Raw genomic sequence first — 20,027 nt, forward strand, 5'->3', positions numbered from 1 at the left:
GGATGCGTCTAGGAATATATAATAATCTATAGGTCTTTTTTACATGGCATAGAAACTAAATGCCAAGTTATTTCTATGAAAGAGACATTTTTAAAATTTAACATTGACTTATAAGCTCATTTAATTTAATTTCTTAAGCTTCATTCTAATTGAACATATTCCCAATGTACTATATGTTTCCATTGAACAATAGAGATGGCAAAGATTGTCTGAGTGTTTCTAGTATTGTATAGGAATTAATTATGGCACTTCTGGTTCATACTCTACGTAAGTATAGGATAGAACAGAACATCTTTTAAAATCTGTGTATTTAATATATTTTATGGGGAAGAGGTTGAGATCTTTGATACGCAAGTGGTGGTGTTGGGGTACCGAAGGCATTATAGAGTACTAAATATTTTAAAAAGCGCAGTAGAAGAAGATCCGTGTCCTCTGCTGTGTATACTGTGTTCCAGAACAGCTGACCCCCTGACCTGGCCACATTTGTGGTCCACAATGTGTACAGGTAGATGGAAATCGTCCTTGCTATCCTTCAAAGGATTTTCTTACAGTGAAAGAGATTATTAGGGAAATAATGTCAGTGTCAGGTGAGTTAAATTGTTGAGTGATAAACAGAATGTCGGCTTTGGTGCCTTGAGCTTCATTAAATTTACCAAAATACTCTCTTTTAATGTGGAGTACCATATTTAGACATTACTATTGCTGTTATCAAAAGAAACACCCTAATTGCTAAAACATCCAGTTATCTAATCGCCTCATTTCACGGAGACAAAATAAAGATTTTAGTCTATTTCGTATTTCTAAATGCCTTCCTTTCCTGAACATCCACTCCTATTTACTGGCATCACATTATTAATAATGACTTCAGTTATTGACCTTCCTTGACCTGCCAGTCCTTCATACACCTTGTCTCCTATGACTTTTGCAACAAAAATGGAAAAATATATATAATAGGTGAAAATTTAGAATTAAAACATTTTCCCCACATCCACACGGATGCAGAGATTATCAGCTCAGGTCCTCCTCATCCCAAAACACCCCCTGTGTAAAGACCTATCTTTCCTACACGGTTTCAGCAATGAATTAATAAAATATTAAGCACTCAGTCTGTGCTGAGCTGCGCTGTTTGGCCGCCATAGGTTTCAGAACCTTGTTACTTCCTTCATTTCTTTCTCTGGTCAGAATTTGTAAGTGGTGTTCATATTTAGATATCTATAATTTCACTGAAAAATGGTAGAAGTCCTTAATCCTTATGACCTATACATTTATTTATTTATAGCATTTAGAGAACTTGTTCATAGCTGGGAAAGGAAAAAATAAAAAAGCAAGCCTAGCAATTAATGAAAGCTACCCTTTCTCTACTTATCAATCACAGCGGTAACTCTTTTTGATGACGACTTTTCCTGGAAGCTGTATCGTAGAGTAGGTTGTTGTAAAGAGAGCATAATTTCCATGAACAATATTGTAAAAGGCCATCATGTCACTGACAAAGGCCTTAACTCCAAAGAAATTATTTATCTAATCATTTATCGTTATGCCTTTGCTCACTCTTTAAACTCTATTTGGTGTCTCATAAATGACAAGGACTGGGTTAGGCATTAGGGGAAAAAAATCTTAAGATAAACTTCCTTCCTTTAGTTCACTGTTCTTTTTTGCTGGAATGTCCTTGTAGATTTTTCTATTTGGTTAGACCCTACTTATTCGTCAATGCCTAAATCAGGCTCTGCTGCCTCATTATAGTGTTTGGGATAACATTCAGCTACCTTCTGTCAGTATTCACCATACCTTCCACTTTGTCGGTGCATGAGGCATTGCCGTAGCATTTATGACTTTATTTTGGCAGACATGTGGTTGCCTCCACTCTGTGTCAGTTCATTTGGAGCAGGGACTGTCTTGTACTCCTTGGCTTTTGCCAGCTTCTAGTAGAGAGCTCAAGACTTGTAGATATGTGTAAGTGTGGGGGCATCTTTAGTTAGCATGTTTCAGATGTCTAACTGGCTTAAGGAGGAAGTGAATTGCTGGTTGAAATAATCTCGAAGTTTAGAGGTAGGGCTAACTGCAGGTATGGCTGGATCAAGCACTTGGGTTTCATTTCGTTTCATTCTGCAGGAAGGGCGTCTCCAAGAGGTCGCTGGCCCCACGTCCTCTTCTGTCACTGTCCACCTTCCAGACTTAGAAACCAAGGCTCCTGCTGGTTCTGTTTTTATCACAGGATTATCCCTGAATGAGTCATTGTGAACATAGCTTATTGTAATACAGATTTCTCGCTGTTTGAAAGTAGAACATCCCTGTGAAATCTGTCATTAGTTGAAATGGTTTAAAGCAAAGAAGCCATGACCATTAATTTATGTGGAAAAATGTTTGTTCCCAAATGTAAAAAATCTGATACCTGAGGACGCATCTTGCTAACAGGTGCACAAATGACATTGAGATAAAGCAGAGGTGCTCACAGACTCGGTTCAGAGCTCTGGTGGCTTGGTTGCCGAATGTTGTCTCCAGAGAAGGAACTCGAAGGGGCCACTCTTGCTGGTGCCACACTCACTGCCTGGGGTGTCACAGCCGCTATAACTGCTCGCTGCAAAACGTGGAATGCTGTTTTCTCTTTTCTTCGTAAAAGTGAAAATCCTCTTTCATTTGGTTAGCAAAAATTGGTATTAATGTACGTCTTCGGTAAAAGTGAAGTGGTGTAATGCGAACTTTCAAAAAGTGGGGGATACCTGTGCAATGAGGTGGGCCCATGACTGAGCGAGCATGTGCTGTGCAAGCAAGGGACAGAGAGGACTGGAAGCGTTGCCATGTCCAGATGGACTTGGCTGGGCAGGCCTCCTTCAGAAGAAGTCTGGCAGTGTAAATCAACATATTTGGGGCACCTGGGTGGCTCAGTCGGTTAAGCATCTGCCTTTGGCTCTGGTCGTGATGTCAGGGTCCTGGGATGGAGACCCATGTCGGGCTCCCTGCTCACTCCTTCTGCTTCTCTCTCTCCCTCTGTGTTCACTCCCTCCCTCCCGCAAATAAATAGAATATTTAAATAAGTCAACATATCCGCTATAGTAGTCAATAAATATTTGTTGATGTAAACACAAGGAAAAATGCAGCTATAATCTCTCTATAAAACAAAAATTTATTTGCTCCTTAGTTATATAAAACTGTACAATACATAATCATCTGATGAGTATTCCCCCAAACAAATAAGAACACAGCTGTGATGTTTGATGCCTTGAAAAGTTAGTTGCAATATTCTGTTTAAATGTACAGTAAGTATTAGTTGGCATAAATGTTTAGCTTTCAATTAGCAATAGTATTGTTTGGTCTTTGTTTTTGAATTCTATGGGATATTTAGTATGTTGCTTACAAAGTCACTATAAATGGATGGAAATGTTTCTCTGTGATAAATTTCCTATAGGAAGCTGCAGTACACTCAAGAGTTGTAGCAAGGATCTTCTCTTACATCTTGAGTCAAAGAAAGAGATGCTAGCAAATGTTTGTTTTTGACAGCAGTGACAATAACGGCAATGCTGTTCTACCAAAAACATTGGACAGAATAGGAAGTGATCCCAAATGTCTTTTCATTTTAAGCCATTTTGAAAAAAAATATAGTCACCATTTAGTAAGTGTTCACTAACATATCTCCTATTTTATTTTAAATCTGTAAATAAATATACAATTGACACTTTTTTTTTTTTTTTTTTTAGGATTTCACTTATTAGAGAGCGTGCGCGCACACGTAAATGGTAGGGAGAGGGAGAAACAGAGTCTCCGCTGAGCAGAGAGCCTGAGTGGGGCTTGATCCCAGGACCCTGGGATCATGACCTGGGGCTGCAGGCAGATGCCTAACCTACTGAGCTACCCAAGTGTCCTTCAACAACATTCTTTACGTTATCTTCACTGAATTTTTAAGATAAAAATGACATCCCCTGCTACACAGATGGGTTCCGTATTTGGGACACTATAAAATGAACAGGTACAATGGATCAGAAGTCTGAAATGGGGGGCGCCTGGTTGGCACAGCGGTTAAGCATCTGCCTTTGGCTCAGGGTGTGATCCTGGCGTTACGGGATCGAGCCCCACATCGGGCTCCTCCGCTAGGAGCCTGCTTCTTCCTCTCCCACTCCCCCTGCTTGTGTTCCCTCTCTCACTGGCTGTCTCTATCCTGTCGAATAAATAAATAAAATCTTAAAAAAAAAAAAAAAAGTCTGAAATGGAAGTCAGAGTGAAACTTCAAAAGGACCCAGCCTGCCATGTAACAGCCAGCTGTAATTTCAAGATCTCCATTATTATGGCTTGAATTTTCAGGACACAGGGTACAGAGTAAGAACTAATAAAACGTGATGGTACTACATGGTAATATTTGTTGAATTATATGGACTGATGCAGTTTTCCCCGAGGGGAAAACAATTCTCAAGCTCTGATGAACTGTCCTAGATCCCTATAGACACATATATTTAAAATAATGAAAACATAGAATTCATTGTCTGAATAGAGAAGATGGCAAGTTCAAAGTCATTCCAACTACATGCATTGCCTGGGGAAGCCTACCTCCAGGTGCAGGCCTGCCTAATATTAGTTTCGCATTTGTCAATTTCTCATGGAAGGCCCTTAGCTCTAGTTATGTTGTCATTTTAAGCACCAGGCTTTCTTTCCAGTATCTTATTCTCTCTCTCTTCACCTTGGGGCACATGATCCCAGTCTTAACATACTTTTGAAGTGCCATATTAAGAAAGTTAGCTTTTCTTACATATCATAGTCTTTCGAATAGCCACAGATTTACTTCTCACTTAAAAGGCAGCTATAGGGCCACCTCGGTGGTTCAGCTGATGAAGCATCTGCCTTCAGCTCAGGTCATAATCTCAGGGTCCTGGATTCGAGACCCGCATCAGGCTCTCTGCTCAGTGAGGAGTCTGCTTCTCCCTCTCCCTCTGCCCCTCCCACCCCCCGAACTCATGCTGTCTCTTGCTCTCTTGAATAAATAAATAAAATCTTAAAAAAAAAGATAAATATAGAACACATCCCACACAGACCATAAATTTAAGGGTCTTCAGAAGGCTCTTTGTAATTCTGAAATGTAATTTTCCTTCATCCTCACATACATATCCTCCAAATTTTACTTATTTAACCTCATTTAAATTTTTTAAGTGTCTGTTTTTTATATTTTCTTTTTTTTTTTTTTTAAAGATTTTATTTATTCATTTGACAGAGATAGAGACAGCCAGCAAGAGAGGGAACACAAGCAGGGGCTGTGGGAGAGGAAGAAGCAGGCTCATAGTGGAGGAGCCTGATATGGGGCTCGATCCCGTAACACCAGGATCACGCCCTGAGCCAAAGGCAGATGCTTAACCGCTGTGCCACCCAGGCGCCCCTGTTTTTTATATTTTCCATTCCAGTATTGTTAACCTACGGTGTGATGTTCGTTGCAGGTGTACAATACAGTGATTCTGTAATTCTGTGCATGACCCAGTGCTCATCATGATAAGTGTGCTTCTTCATCACCTTTACCTGTTTCACCCATCTCCCCCCACTCCCCTGTGGTAACCATCAGTGTGCTCTCTATAGTTGAGTCTGTTTCTTGGTTTGTCTCTTTTATTCTTTGCTGTTTTGTTTCTTCCACATTGGAGTGAGGTCAGACGGTGTTTGTCTGTCTCTGACTTATTTCACTTAGCATACTACTTTGTAGCTCCATCCATGTCTTTGGAAAAGGCAAGATTTCATTTTTTAAAGAATGATTTATTTATTTTTTGGGGGGGGGCAGTGGGCTCAGGGAGAGAGAGACTCCCAAGCAGACTCCCCACTGAGCGTGGATCTGATCCGGGGCTCAATCCCATGACCCTGAGATCATGACCTGAGCCGAAGTCAGGAGTTGGAGACTTAACAGACTGAGCCACCCAGGTGCCCTAAACTTACTTACATTGAAATGTTATCTCATGGGGGCGCCTCTGACTCTTGGTTGTGCCTTGGGCTCCGGGCTCAGTGGGGAGTCTCTGCTTCTATCCCTCTCCCCCGTCCCTCCCCCTGCTCATGCCCATGTGCTCTTTCTCTCTCTAAAATAAATAAATGAATCTTTAAACAAAATAAATGTAGGTGAATTTAATGTCACCATTCTGTGAACATAGACAAATATTAAAGTTCATTTCCTTCTGTTATAAAGGAAAATAACATTTTTGCTTAATTTTTAGAAGAGAAATACTTCTCATAACAATGTAGTCAGGCACATCAATTGCGATCCCACTTCTACTTATATACAGTACTTACGTTAACATCCACCTAGGCTATATTTTCATCAGGTGTTGACATGTAGTTATTGAAATCATGGATTGTTTCCATTATTTACACATTTTCTGGATATTTGGCTCATACTTCTTTTTTTTTTTCACCCTGTGTTCAAATGGCAAATCATTGTGATACCTTGTGCAACACAAAAATCCTCTGAATGTGTATATTTGCTTCATATTTTATGTTGTTGGTGGAAAACCATGATGTCCTGTTTGCTTTTCTTCATTTAACATACTCTTGTGTGGTGTTTGCAGTTTGCCTCTTCTAACCACGTCACAAATACCAGTGTGTTTACTATTCCTAAGAGCCCTGTCAACACGTACAGCACACTCACGTACTAAGGATGGCCAACTGAGGCTCATCCTCCACCAAACCGTGAAGTTGGGATTCTCATGACTTAGACTTGGGGTCTCCTCCCTTCTCGCTCTGCATGTTCAAACTGGGTGGCACCATTCACGCTGAAGTTCTCATGCAGCCTCTAAGCCTGTGGCCTCCCATCAGGTGATGTGATGGCCTGAGGGCTACTAATTTCAGTAGACTACCTGTACATGGAGGGAGCTTGGGATGTAATTTGGGGCAAGTCCCTGTCTGCACAGAGGGGGAAAGTCTATCCCACCCACTAGCACAGTAAGGCAGGAGAAGGAAGGAGGGACACTGACATAGAAAATCAGCTTGCTCGTTCGTCCTCATCTCGTGTTTGTATGTTTGGGGTTGGAGGGGCGGCTTATAGACACATGCAGAGAAACTAAGGCCGTGCCCATTTTTCCAAACACAGCTGTAAGAGGCTATAATACTCTAATGTATTGGTTCTCAATCCCACTGCTTTTGATTAGTCTAGAGCGGAGGCCAGGCATCAGTATTATTGGAAAAGGACAAGCAAGCAAACAATTCGCAGGTAAATCCAGTGTGTAGCCAGGGTTGAAAACCACTGTTCTTGAGGAAGTTCTCCATCTGGCCAGTGTGAGGCCAGAGCCGTGATGAATGTTTGGGAGAGCTAAGTGCCTGGAGAGAGAGCCTGAGCTAAAGTCAGCTTGGTATGGTGAGCAGAGGATCTAGAAGATTCTGCTCAGATGGGCCGTCAGAGGAGGACTGGGAGAATTAGGACCAGCCTGAGGTGGAGATGCAGAACCTGGAATCCTGGCGGAATTTGAGGAGCAACACCGTAAACCAGGATCGTGGACTCTAGCGTTAGGAACAAAACTGATTGTCCACAGTGCAGATGACACCTCCGTCAGCCCCAGACCATCAGAGACCAACGCAGAGCCTGTTACTTGATCAGAAGTTCCATCTCCGTGTGCCACAAAGTCCCAGGAACAGAGCTGGATACGGTTTACAGGGTCCAATACAAAAGGAAAATGCAAGAACCCGCCCTAAAAAGCAGGGGGAAAAGTATCATGATAAGCTTTTTCCTTACTTCCATGGTCTGTCTGTCTCAATGCGTCGTAGAATTTATTATTTGCTATTTCATGTCTTTCTGAAGTAAGAAAACCTAAAAGTGTAGACTATTGGCATGAATTGTACCATTCATGTTGACATTGCATTATCCCCATTTTAGAGAGAAATCGCAGACCGTTTAACTAGGATGTGAAATCACGCAGTTTATAGTCAGTAATGCCTACCTGCATATAAGTTTCATTTTTACTAGAACAGTGAGGATGCTGGGCAGAGTAATCGAATTATTTTATGTAATGCCTTGATTTGCACACATTCCACCAACACTCTGCACCTGATGAATGTGGAAGAGCTGAGAGAAAAAGGAGTCGAGGGATTCTGTCCTCTGCCTTCCTTCTCTGTTCTCACTTTCAGTGGTGGGCCAGGAGGGGGAAGTGACCTGAGGAAAAAAGGGTATAATAGGGTTCGGTTTTGGTCATTTGTGTTTCTTAGGGCATTGGTGTCTTCTTTCTGCTCTTGAAGAAAGTTCTGGTTGGGATAGGCGGATGTGTCTTCTCTGAGGCTGGTTCCGTACATGCCGACTCGGTCAGCACATGTAACGTGCTTAGCTTGTGGCTTGCTTCAAAACTCGGTGATCTCCCAGACTTTGTGGGGCTACTAATTCTGCACTCATGGGGCATCGCAGATTGTCTATATGAAAAGGATCCTAGGGGGTCGCCTGGGTGGCACAGCGGTTAAGTGTCTGCCTTCGGCTCAGGGCGTGATCCCGGCGTTATGGGATCGAGCCCCACATCAGGCTCTTCCGCTATGAGCCTGCTTCTTCCTCTCCCACTCCCCCTGCTTGTGTTCCCTTTCTCGCTGGCTGTCTCTATCTCTGTCGAATAAATAAATAAGTAAAATCTTAAAAAAAAAAAAAAAAAAAAAAAAGGATCCTAGGAACAAGCAAGCATGCCCATTGCATTATTCGCAGTGCTCTCTGCTTATTCACGTGGCTACCTTACTGTCCCATGGGACTTCACTTATAAAACACAAATTCAAAGAGGGGCACCTGGCTGGCTCAGTTGGTAGACCATGTGACTCTTGATCTCAGAGTTGTAAGTTCGTGCCCCACACCGGGTGTAGAGATTACTTAAGAATAAAATCTTTGAGAAAAAATCTTAAAAAAATACAGGGTCAAAATTATTATGAATTTCAAGATGGTGACAGCGGATCTTTAAACCGAGTATGGGTCATTCTGGGCATGGGGCCCACCGAGCGAGCCCTGCTCAGAAACAGTCTCTTGTATACCCGGATAGTATCTTAGAGGAAGAGGGGAGAGAAGACATTTTCTGCTATCCCCGAAATGAGACTGTCTTGATGACTGGATCCTACTTACAAAATGAAATAATAAAGTACCTCTTAAAAAATTATTTGTTCCTAAGATTCATTGCAGAAGTTAAGATTCCATTGTGTACTGAGAGAAAAAGCAGAAGTTATGGTACGTAGATAAAGAAAATTGTTAGGATATAGGGGAAGCCTAGAGGATTGGCACTAGGAAGCAGGAAGCCTTCAGAAACCATGCTTCTGCTTCGGATTTCTAGGCTCTTGGGTAGACTCATCTGACATGTTGCATTTCCCTTCCTCTCAGGAGATCTGCCTTGTCTGCTTCTGAGGGTGCACGTGACCTGACATGGGAGCCCCTCAGTTAAGCCAAATGGCACATAGGATAGCTGTTTTTCTGGTGGAGAGAATATAGAATTGGTCCAGTGTGTATCTGGATCCATCTCTGGTCCAACCATTGATCACTGACGAAGAGCGAGTGCCGAAGCCTGGAGGCTCATGTGCTGGACGGGCACTCCTGCTGAAGTTTTCTACTGCTGTGCCTCTTGTACTTGATTAAATGTCCTCTGCATAAAAATAGTAATAGGGCGCCTGGGGGCCTCAATCGGTTAGGTGTCTGCCTTTGGCTCAGGTCATGATCCCCGGGTCCCAGCATCAAGTCCCGCGTCAGGCTCCCTGCTCAGTGGGGAGTCTGCTTCTCCTTCTGACCCTCCCTCCTCTCGTGCTCGCTCGCTCGCTCTCTCTCACCCTCTCTCAAATAAATAAAATCTTTAAAAAATTAGTAATAGGTGACAGTAATCAGTTTACAGTTACTGAGCCTGTACCATGTACCAGGGTCTTTGTTAATCATACCTTCCTCAGCTCAGTGTCAACAGTAAGTGCTCAGAAGGACATGAAGAAAGTGTCCTCACGGACAAGCTAACAGTTTTCCCAGATGATCTGGACAATGGGGAGCAAAGGAAAGAAACCCAGGTTCATCAGAGCTCAGAGCTATACTCATAACACAGCTGGAACCGAATAAACAAAAGCTGGGTTTTTAGTTTTTGTTTTTTTTAATTTTTATTTTTTTTAAGTAATCTCTACACCCAAGGTGGGGTTCATTCTTACAGCCCCGAGACCAAGAGTCACATGCTCCACCCACCACACCAACCAGGCGCCCCTGCAAAGGCTGGTTTTAGTATATACTCTGTTGAAGGGCTATTACCACTCTCTTGTAGTTTCCGTTTCCACATGGCTATTTGTTGGCTGCCATCAAAGAGTTGAGGAAACTTCCGATCCTTGATTTTGTTCAAGGAACTCCATTAAAATGATGGTAGCAATTACAGCAGACTCTCAGAAATGTTTGCCCTTAGTTAATGAGTGACTTTCAAAAGAGTGGCTGTGTATTCTCCAAGATGATGTGCACAGTCCCACAGAAATTGATGCCAGATGGATCCGACCCACGTGGGAAAACAGGCTTCCTGGAATCTTCAAGATGTGTTTTGTTTTCTGCAACTATTTCCAGGCTGCCCCCTCCTGGCTGATAGAAGGGGGCAGCGCTCAGGACAGAAGGATGTAAATGCCAGGAAGAAGCCACAGTTCCAGGGAGGTCTCAGTTTCATGTGGCCTCAGTCCAGGTGGAAACGGCTGAGTCTCCCCTCCCCATATCGTACCATGCCCCACGTCACCTCCACAGAGGACTCAGAAAGGGTTCACATCGTTTTTTTTAATCATCTGCTTGCTGCATCAAAAGGGCTACTCTTGTTGCTTATGGTTGTCATGGCTGAAATCTCGATATAAGATTAAATATGTAAACATAGGAAGGCAGATAAGTTCGATGAATGGTGGTCATTTCTGTCCCCCTCCTCTCTGGCTTTCCTCATCTGTACTCTGAGAATACTTACTGATTTCCAGCATGGATGAACTAGATTCTTTCCTGAATAAAAGTCAAATGAGTAGACTTGTTTGTTTAGACTGTTGTTAATGTTTATTTAAAATGCTCATTGAGGTGCCAGCTAGCCATGAGTTTTTTAAGTCCACTTCATGAATTCACTTTTTTTTTTTAAGTGAAGGAAGTTACGTTTAAAAAATAAGCATAAGGTGGGGCACTTGGGTGGCTCAGTTGGTTAAGCAGTCTGACTCCTGATTTCAGGGTCCTAGGATCCAGACCTGCGACCTGTGTCATCTCCCTGCTCAGTGGGGAGTCGGCTCCAGGAGTCTCTCTCTGCCACTTCCTTTTCCCCTCCCCCAACTCCTGTGCACACACGCTCTTTCTCTCTCTCAAAGAAATCTTAAAAAAAAAAATAAAAAAGCATAAGGTGATTTCTATGTTAACTAGTATATTCATTAGTTTTCATAATTAAAGCTAATGCGAAAGTAACATCTAGGTCATAGAAATAAGCTGTGAAACTGCGTGTATAGATAGAGGAATGCACTCAAGGGGGAATAATTATTTCACAAAACAAGTGCCAGTGTTTCTTATTACTGTTAGAATTTAGTTTTTTAAGAAATAAAATATTATCCTTGTTTCATTGTGGAAAATTTAGAGAATACAAACACAGACTTAGAGACATATTGACTACGCTTGTAAAATTAATATGTGTGATGTATGTATCGCACACCCATCTAGGTAAATGTATAATTTACTTTCTGGAGATTTCTATCTCAAATTTTAATAGAAAGCATTATACAAAAGGCCATAAATAGGAGATAACCAAATAACTGACAATAACTTAATTGATTATATAGTGAATGAGCTAATACTATTAAATGTATGTAAGAGTCCTTTTTACATATGTGGCTTCCAGATATCTTATCTGTAACCCAGACTGGTGAATATCATTTTAGCACATAATAGTGCCCACTTGTGAATGAGACCAGAACAAAGATTATATTTGATATTATTGTTTAGTTACCTGCGAGGCTTTTTTTACCACCTAAATGATATCTCCCCATCAATTTTAATAACAAAGCTTTTTGAAGTGAGGTCTTAATGAATTTATACATTCTTACACACCCCGGGCCTCAGTGCTAGACGTTTAAGTGCAGGAAGACAAGGATGTGTGTAATGTTAATATAGCAGGTTTTTTTAAACCCATCTGTTAGAACTCATACTTTCAAGGAAGTGTTTTAATCAGCATGGTTGCGTAAGAGGTTATGGATTGTCTCCCTAATTTAGGACTGGAGTTTTGTGAATGTATTTACTCAGTAGCAGTGGTTGAGTGCTGTGTGTGTTGGCATTTCTGCAGGCCCTGTGGATGTAATAACGGGTGAGACAGGTAGACTACAGTCTCACGAGGGAGAGAGAGGACACCCAGCCATCGTGAGATAGGAGTTCACGCCGTGGACGGAAGGTGGCACGGGGTGATAGAGGCTCCCACCCCACCCTGTCCCTGGAGTCAGGTTACCTGTAGAAGCAAGTGACTTGTATGCTGAGCTGAACGCTGGCAGTGGAATTCCAGGGTGTGGGTGGGGCTCTGAGAAACAAAACAGGCTCCTAAGAGATGAAATGAGGAAGCGAACATGAAGTCCAGTTGTCTTCTGTTACCCCAGACATTAAAGGGATTTGCAAAACAGTGGCACACTTCTCATCAAATTTCTTGTTGGGGAAAATACATTTTTCATAAAAATATATGATTGATGTTAAAAAAAAAAAGTGCCTTAATCGTGATGTATCATAGTCAAGTCCACAGTTGAGGCCGAGAATACTTGCTGCTCAGGAGACTCTTAGAGTCAGACTGAGCTTTGAAAAGCCCCGAGATTTAGAGGGAATGGCATGCAGTAGGTGCTCCGTGAATGCTTACTGATAATTGACAAAATGATTGTTGCACAACTGAAAAATCCTTGTTGAGGTCTAAACCCAGATTGGCCTAAATCCTGGACAACTTGCTAATTCATTATCTCATTTCCAGGAGCACCTGAGTCATCCGAGTAAGAAAGTCCAGGCAGCCAAGGCATGCTGAACCTGCCTCAGATACTCGGGGTGAGTACTTTGACAAGGACCATATGTACTTGGGTTTTAAAATTGGGATACATTCGTTTAAATCCAATTCATTCGATTTAAAGTTACTCAGTTTGCATATGCATTGATACAGTTACCTACTTACACACACTCACAAACTAAAAGTTTAATTGACGTGGCTTAAGGTAAGTCAGCATTTTTTTTTCCTGCTTTCTGCTGACTGGCTGGTTCAAATCCAGGCTCTACCACTTGTAACGGTGTGACCTTGGGAAGGTTACTTGACCTCTCTGTTCCTCAATTCCTGATCTTTATGTTACAGTGATAATTACACCTAAATTATAGGATGTGTATGAAGCTACGTGAGATGATACGTGTTAAGGAGCATAGAATACTGTTTGTCATAAAGAACTGTGTAAATATTGTGTTGTCATTATTCTAAACCATAAAATATCAACATTAAAAGCATTTAACTTGTCACATCAAATAGTCTGTAAAATAGTTGTTAGTATATATAAGATAATGATTAAAATGTGAAAGCATTTTAAATGTTTCTGGGGCCACCTGTGTGGCTCAGTCCATAGAGCGTGCAACTCTTGATCTTGGGGTCGTGAGTTTGAGCCCCACATTGGGTGCAGAGGTTGCTTAAATAAATTTAAAAAAATTTTTTAAATGCATTTGAAGCCAAATGAGTTAATATATGCAAAGAGTAGAGAATACTGTGTTATAGCGACCATTCTGTTACTGTTTTTGACCGTGAAATATTAGAAACCTTTAGATTACTAGATCAAACTAATACTTTACCGTCTGTCATGAAGGTTTTGATTATTTTCAATGTTTTAAATATGTTGAAAGGCATGAACTACAAAAATGAGGATGAAATTAAGTGGAGAAAATGGAAATGCAGTCATTTAGAATACCTTTTCTGTCTTCAGATGAAAAATATATCCTCAAGGAACCCAGTTCCATGGAACTGAATACATTTTAAAATCTAATTCATTTTTCTTGCAATTTATGGATCTGGAATTATTAAAATGTTCATATCTTTGAGCTAATGTGGCATAACAAATTTAATTTGCAAAACAAAGATGACATGACTAGAACATGATCCATAATCACTTTTTTTTCCCGTTCAGCTTCTCGTTGTAGGCACTCTGTTAGAAAGATAGACAAGTCAGGAGTATTTTATAACTTCATAGAACTTTCCAAATAAATAAGCTCTTAGAAAATCATAAAGAAATAGAATTTTGGAACAAAACGATTCCTCAGAATTTATCTTTTACAGCGTTCTCCATTGTGTAGGGCGCAGCCCCACCGCCTTTGACAGCGTTGTGTGGAATGTATGGGGCTGCTTTGGGCTCCGTGTAATTGGATATTTGTGATAGGATGGGGGAGCTGGAGGAGGATTGGGTGGAGAGGACAGGCTGATGGGAAGCTTGCCGTAGAGCGGCAACTCCTGGGGCAGCCATGGCCACACACGCCTACCGATGGCCGTGCTCTAGCCTTGGCTGGCAGCTTCCCCGGGAAGAGTGGGCCCTCACTTTCCACATGGCAGCAAGTCTGCAGGTGGGTCTCTGAGATCTTTCTGGAAGGTGCATTGGAGCAGCACGTGTCTAAACGCAGCTTAGCGCCTGCCTGCGGTCTGATCGTTTGCCGTGTCTGAGAAAGATGACCCGAGTTCAGTGTTGGTACACTTCTGGGGCGTCTGATTTCATGGTGTTGAAGTCTTGGAAGCTCATTCACATTTCACGTTGGTCTTTTGGCAGAGTCTGTGGGAAGAGGGTAAAGATTGTAATGAAGCTTGTCTCTTGGAAGGGCCGTTTACTCTGCCTGTAGCAGGGATGATGATTATTGGTTCTAGTAGTGGTAGTAATTATAGTAGTAAAAGGAGGGGAGGGAGTGAGCGGAGGAGGAGGAATAGAGTAGCAGTACTAATGACGCTAATATTTATTGGTCACAGGGCTAAGGTCTGACATGTAAACTCATGCACTACTTAGAGCGATACGACAAGAAATACATCAGTATGATTCTCGTTTTGGAGACCACACACAGAGCAGTTCAATAGCTTGTCCCAGCTCGTCAAGCTAGTAACTGATAGAAGTAGAATTCAGACCTGTGGAGTAGGAATCCCTCACAGCGGCTCCCATCTTCCGCCCTTAGAATCAAGACCTGGGCTTGATTATTCCGTATGCTGGCTGTGTAATGTCACTTGTCACTGCACTGCTCACCCTTTAAGCCTGGATTTCCCCGTCCACGGAAGTCTGTGCTAAGAATCACCAGTCTGACTTCCTCAGTGACTTAATGTGTGAGGGAGAAGAAGATGTTGAGAACGTGTTTTGTAAACTGTAAACCCTTCATCAATAAATGCTGGCTATTCTCTGACGGGTATTAAACATTTTGTGTTCTAGAAACGAAAGTAGCATGTTGTTCTAAAACTTTGACAACAGCAGGTGTTGTAAATTCATTCTCAGGAATTAAGATCTCTCTCTGGAGGTCATCCAGTTCACAGGTTTTCAACCCTGCTGCATATTTGTGTCATTTGGGGGACTTTTGGAAAATGGTTATTGCCCAAGATTCAGTCCACTTTCAGAAATCGGATTTAATTGGTCTGCTGTAGGGCTTAGGTTTCTAAGTATATGTATACGTGCATGCGTCCGTACTTGTACCTGTAAGCGTGTAAATGTGTGTGTGTGTGTGTGTGTGTGTGTGTGTTGCCCCACGGTGATGCTAATGTGCAGCCAGGGTGCACACATGGCTGGATTGAACCAACAAGCTTCCTTTTGACGTGTGGGGTGACCGTATGTTTACGGAGGACAACCCCTCTTAATACATGTTGCTCACCACCCCACCTGGTAGCCCGCCCCTTTCGCTCTCAAGTGTCGTTGAGATATATAATATATATATATTATATAAATCATATAGTCGCCTACTTACGAGGAACTGAGGCTTTGGGAGGCTATGTTCCTTCTAAAAGGAATCGAATATGGGATTGCTCTAGAGTCATGTTGAACACCTTGTGGGTAAGCAGGGTGTTTCTTCAGATTCTTAAGCTGAGAGCGTTTCTTAATTTTTCTGTGATAATAAGAACTCTTTAACATAGATATAGGCTCTGTTTCCATGTAAGCCAACAAAATTTTGCAATACTGAGGTCTCCCATCCCACTGGATTCATTTATGTAGAAAACAGTTGATCATTTATAATTTCTGAAAGCACCTTTTTGTGAATACATCCCCTTTGTTATTTAGAAAATTAAATTGAGAAAACAAATCAATGGTTTTATCAACTGTACCAATACTAGTTTTCTGAACATCACGTGTGGCCTTGCTGGATACAACATGCTTAATGACAGCATTTGTGAAACCTCGAACCAAAAGAAAATTTGACTCCAACCAAGAGATCTGACCTATCATTTCTCTGATAGGCAATGAAGCAGTCTTCTTACCTGACTCTTTCTCAGCCAATGTCAGACTTGATTTTGGCATTAACGTCAGCATTACCCAGAATATACACGCCTCATAATAGCTAGGATACTTTTCAGCCTGTAGTCTGGCTTTTCAAGGGTACATAAGAAGTCTGTATTCCATGCATGTGGGTGTTTTGCTATGGTAATAGTAAGAATATTGTCTCATCATTGGGCATATTGTTATAGGATGACCCAATCAGAATCGCAGATCTAGGAAAATAACATGTCTCAATTAAGTCCATCAGAGTGAAACCAAGGATGGTAGACGTTCCTATCACTCAGTATTAATGATTTTATCTGCTTGTGGAATCCAGGGATTGCATGATGCCCTGAAGATTCAGTACAGTACAGCATACGGACTAGAATGTTCACAGTTTTGTTGGCATATGATCAGGAATGAAAGTCAGAGATTGATTTAATTTTTTTTTAAATTCCAGTATAGTTAACATATACTGTTCTGTTTCAGGTGTATAATATAGTGATTCAGCAATTATGTACAGTACTCGGTGCTCATCGCAAGTGCCCTCCTTAATCCCCTTCACCTAATTCCCCCATCCCCCCAGCTCCCCTCTGGTAACCACCAGTGTGTTCTCTACAGTTGAGTGTGTCCCTTGGTGTGCCTCCTTTTCCCCGTGTTCATTTGTTTCTTAAATTCCACATATGAGTGAAATCATGTGGTTGTCTTTCTCTGACTTGTTTTGCTTAGAATAATATCTCCAGGGGGCGCCTGGGTGGCACAGCGGTTAAGCGTCTGCCTCCGGCTCAGGGCGTGATCCTGGCGTTATGGGATTGAGCCCCACATCAGGCTCCTCCGCTATGAGCCTGCTTCTTCCTCTCCCACTCCCCCTTGCTTGTGTTCCCTCTCTCACTGGCTGTCTCTCTCTGTCACATAAATAAATAAAATCTTAAAAAAAAAAAAAAGAATAATATCTCTGGCTCCATTCACGTTGTTGCAAAAGGTATGATTTCATTCTTATAATTAATTTAAAAAAGAAAGGTCAATAAATTTCCCCAGACATTTTCTGAGGAAAGAAGATGAAAAAAAGAGACATTTAATCCAAGTGTCTGATTCTTCCAAGACATGCTGGGTGTCCGTCCTCTGTATTCTTAGGGTACCATGCACATATCCTTTCTTAGGACCCATGCCACAGAGTACTATAATTAGTGTTTTGCAAGTCTTTCTGTAGTCTAGAGCAGAAACCATACCCTACTTAGCTTTGCATTCCCAGCACTTAGCAAAGAAATCAACCCATACTGGCTGGCTCTTAAAAAAACCTTGAGTGAATTATTAACTTACCATGAAATGAAGAGGAGCTTGAGTATCCAATCAAGAATTGTGTTCTCGGAGACAACACAGAGTGAGGGAGCTATGATATTTAGGCTGACATGAATATATACAATAAAGCGTCGTGGAAACCAGGCATTTCCTATGAACAGAGTTAAGCTCATTCAGTATTCTGAGAGAATCAACCACATACCATGGGTGCTTGAGAGAATGAGGGAGGTAGGGAGAGCTTATCAAAATCTGATTTTGCTCAAATAGATCAATATGTTTTAATGTCCCTCCTGTGGATGCTGAAACAGTTGAGTTCATCAAAGTGCATTCTGACTTAATCCGATCAGTGGGGAATCTCTTTCAACGTGGAAATGGCCAAAGCTTCATGCATACACTTTCTGGAATAAGGTGATCATGAGATCAACCAAGGATAACCTAATGCAAAAAGTTTAAGTAGTCCTACAAAATTCTGACTCATTATCTGGATGAAAATGACAGCATACATACATGATGAAAGTAATTTGCTAATGCCACTGTCACCTGCTTAGAATGTCTCAACTGTGACAGTCCTTTCCAAAGAGGCAGTTCCATTGTCACCTCCAGAGTGTGAGAACTCTGCACCTCCCTGAGTCTTAGACGTTCCTCCTCTCTTACTTACACGAAGGTGTCCATTTCTGAGCCATTCCATGGCCTACATGATAAAGAAAAACAGGAGTGATGGAGTTGGCCTTCTGAACAGGAAGGTGCTTTTTGTAATACCAAGCACTTACCGATTTCCCTGCGTGTGTTCAAAGGAGTGTAAATACCTGGCTGAGTTCAGCTGTGCCTATCCATAAAACGCCAGATGGCCCCTAGACACCGGCTTTGCTTACTAATCACAAACGATGTCATCTCTGTATTGGTGTAATGCGCTGACTGATAAAGTTATGCAGTTGTTGTGGGACTGGGGAAGTTTTATAACAGTGCCAGCTTCCACGCTTTACCATCTGTAATGTTTACAGACCGCTTTGGGGATGTTTCTCCAAGGATAAATCGATCCCTTGAATCTCGGTATCATCTATACATCACTGAGGTACTTTGCTCTGTGTTTTTGCCTGTTTGCAAGACGAATGAAACTGTTCCTTTTGAATCTTGAACCAGCATGTGACGCAGGAAGCACCTGGCGACCTCACAGTCCCAGGAACCCCATCCACGCCAAGCTCTCTGACCCCCAGGCCATCAACAGTGTGTGTAACTAATAGGGATTGGGGACTGTGCTGCTGTCCGGAAACCAGATTTTAGAGAAAAGTTTCCCTGATGTTAGACAGTTGACTGAGCCACCTGGTCTTTCTTCCAAGATCGTTTGTTTGCCTTTCGGCTTAAAGAAGGGGAGTTGATATCTACTGCTCTCCCCCATCCCCTTTAAAGAAAATCTTGCAGATAATCCACTTCACAATTTAGCAAGGGCAGGTAACTGTTTCATATGACTGGAATAATGGTAACTCTATTTCTAGTTTTTGAAAAACAATCGTGTCTTTAAAATGTAATATACAACAGTAATTTTTTTTTTTAATTTTAAGTAAGCTCTGCACCCAAAGTGAGGCTTGAACTCATGACCCCAAGATCAAGAGTCACATGCTCCATCAGCTGAGCCAGCCAGGCGCCCCTTAGAGCAGTGTAATTTTTTAACAAGAATATATTACCCATGAGCTACAATGGAAGAATAGTTGTCTTATGGTCTAATATATTCCATCTGAATATTGTTTATTCCATTATTTCTATATTTCATAGTATTTCATCTACAAAAAATGATGTATTTTAGAAGTAGGTGTCTCTGCCATTGTCTGCTCCTAGTTTTGCAAACACTTTTTTCTTTTTTTTTTTTTTTCGAGAGAGTGTGTGCGTGTGCATGAATGTGGGGTGGGGAGAGGAAAGGAATCCCAAGCAGACACAGACCTGAGTGCAGAGCCAGACGTAGGACTTGACCCTACCGTGACCCAGAGATCATGACCCAAGCCAAAATCAAGAGTCAGACGCCCTTTTGACTGAGCCACCCAGGAACCTCCAAAGAAACATCTCTGAGGTGATTTTGAAATGTCACCTTTTGGCTTTTATACAAGTGATTGAGTTACACTTCCCAGGAGTAAAGCTTTTTTCAATAAGATCTGCAGTATAATAGCCATGACACAACCAATTCTTCATTTCAAAGTCATGAGGAAATCAATACATTAAATTAATTTTGAGAACTGTCACTCGCAGAGCTGCCCAGTCTAGTAATGTTAATAGCGTGTATACCTTTCTGCAATGGAGGCCTTATTAGAATCACTTTTTAAAATGGTTCGATAGGGAGTCTACAGTGAAGGACGACGTGAGGATTGGTTTCTTCAGCCTTT

At 41.7% G+C, this 20,027-nt stretch overlaps 1 long non-coding RNA gene across 3 annotated transcripts in view; it reads left to right on the top strand.

The window, feature by feature from the left end:
- LOC130543298 (uncharacterized) overlaps positions 1-20,027 on the top strand; it is a 371,452-nt gene that overhangs the window by 3,519 nt on the left and 347,906 nt on the right. For all 3 annotated transcript variants that reach the window (XR_008958548.1, XR_008958544.1, XR_008958550.1), the window contains one exon: positions 12,870-12,940. This is a non-coding gene — a long non-coding RNA (uncharacterized LOC130543298). The remainder of the gene's footprint in view (positions 1-12,869; positions 12,941-20,027) is intronic.

The sequence above is a fragment of the Ursus arctos genome, chromosome X (genome assembly GCF_023065955.2).
Source record: "Ursus arctos isolate Adak ecotype North America chromosome X, UrsArc2.0, whole genome shotgun sequence".
Lineage (NCBI taxonomy): Eukaryota > Metazoa > Chordata > Mammalia > Carnivora > Ursidae > Ursus > Ursus arctos.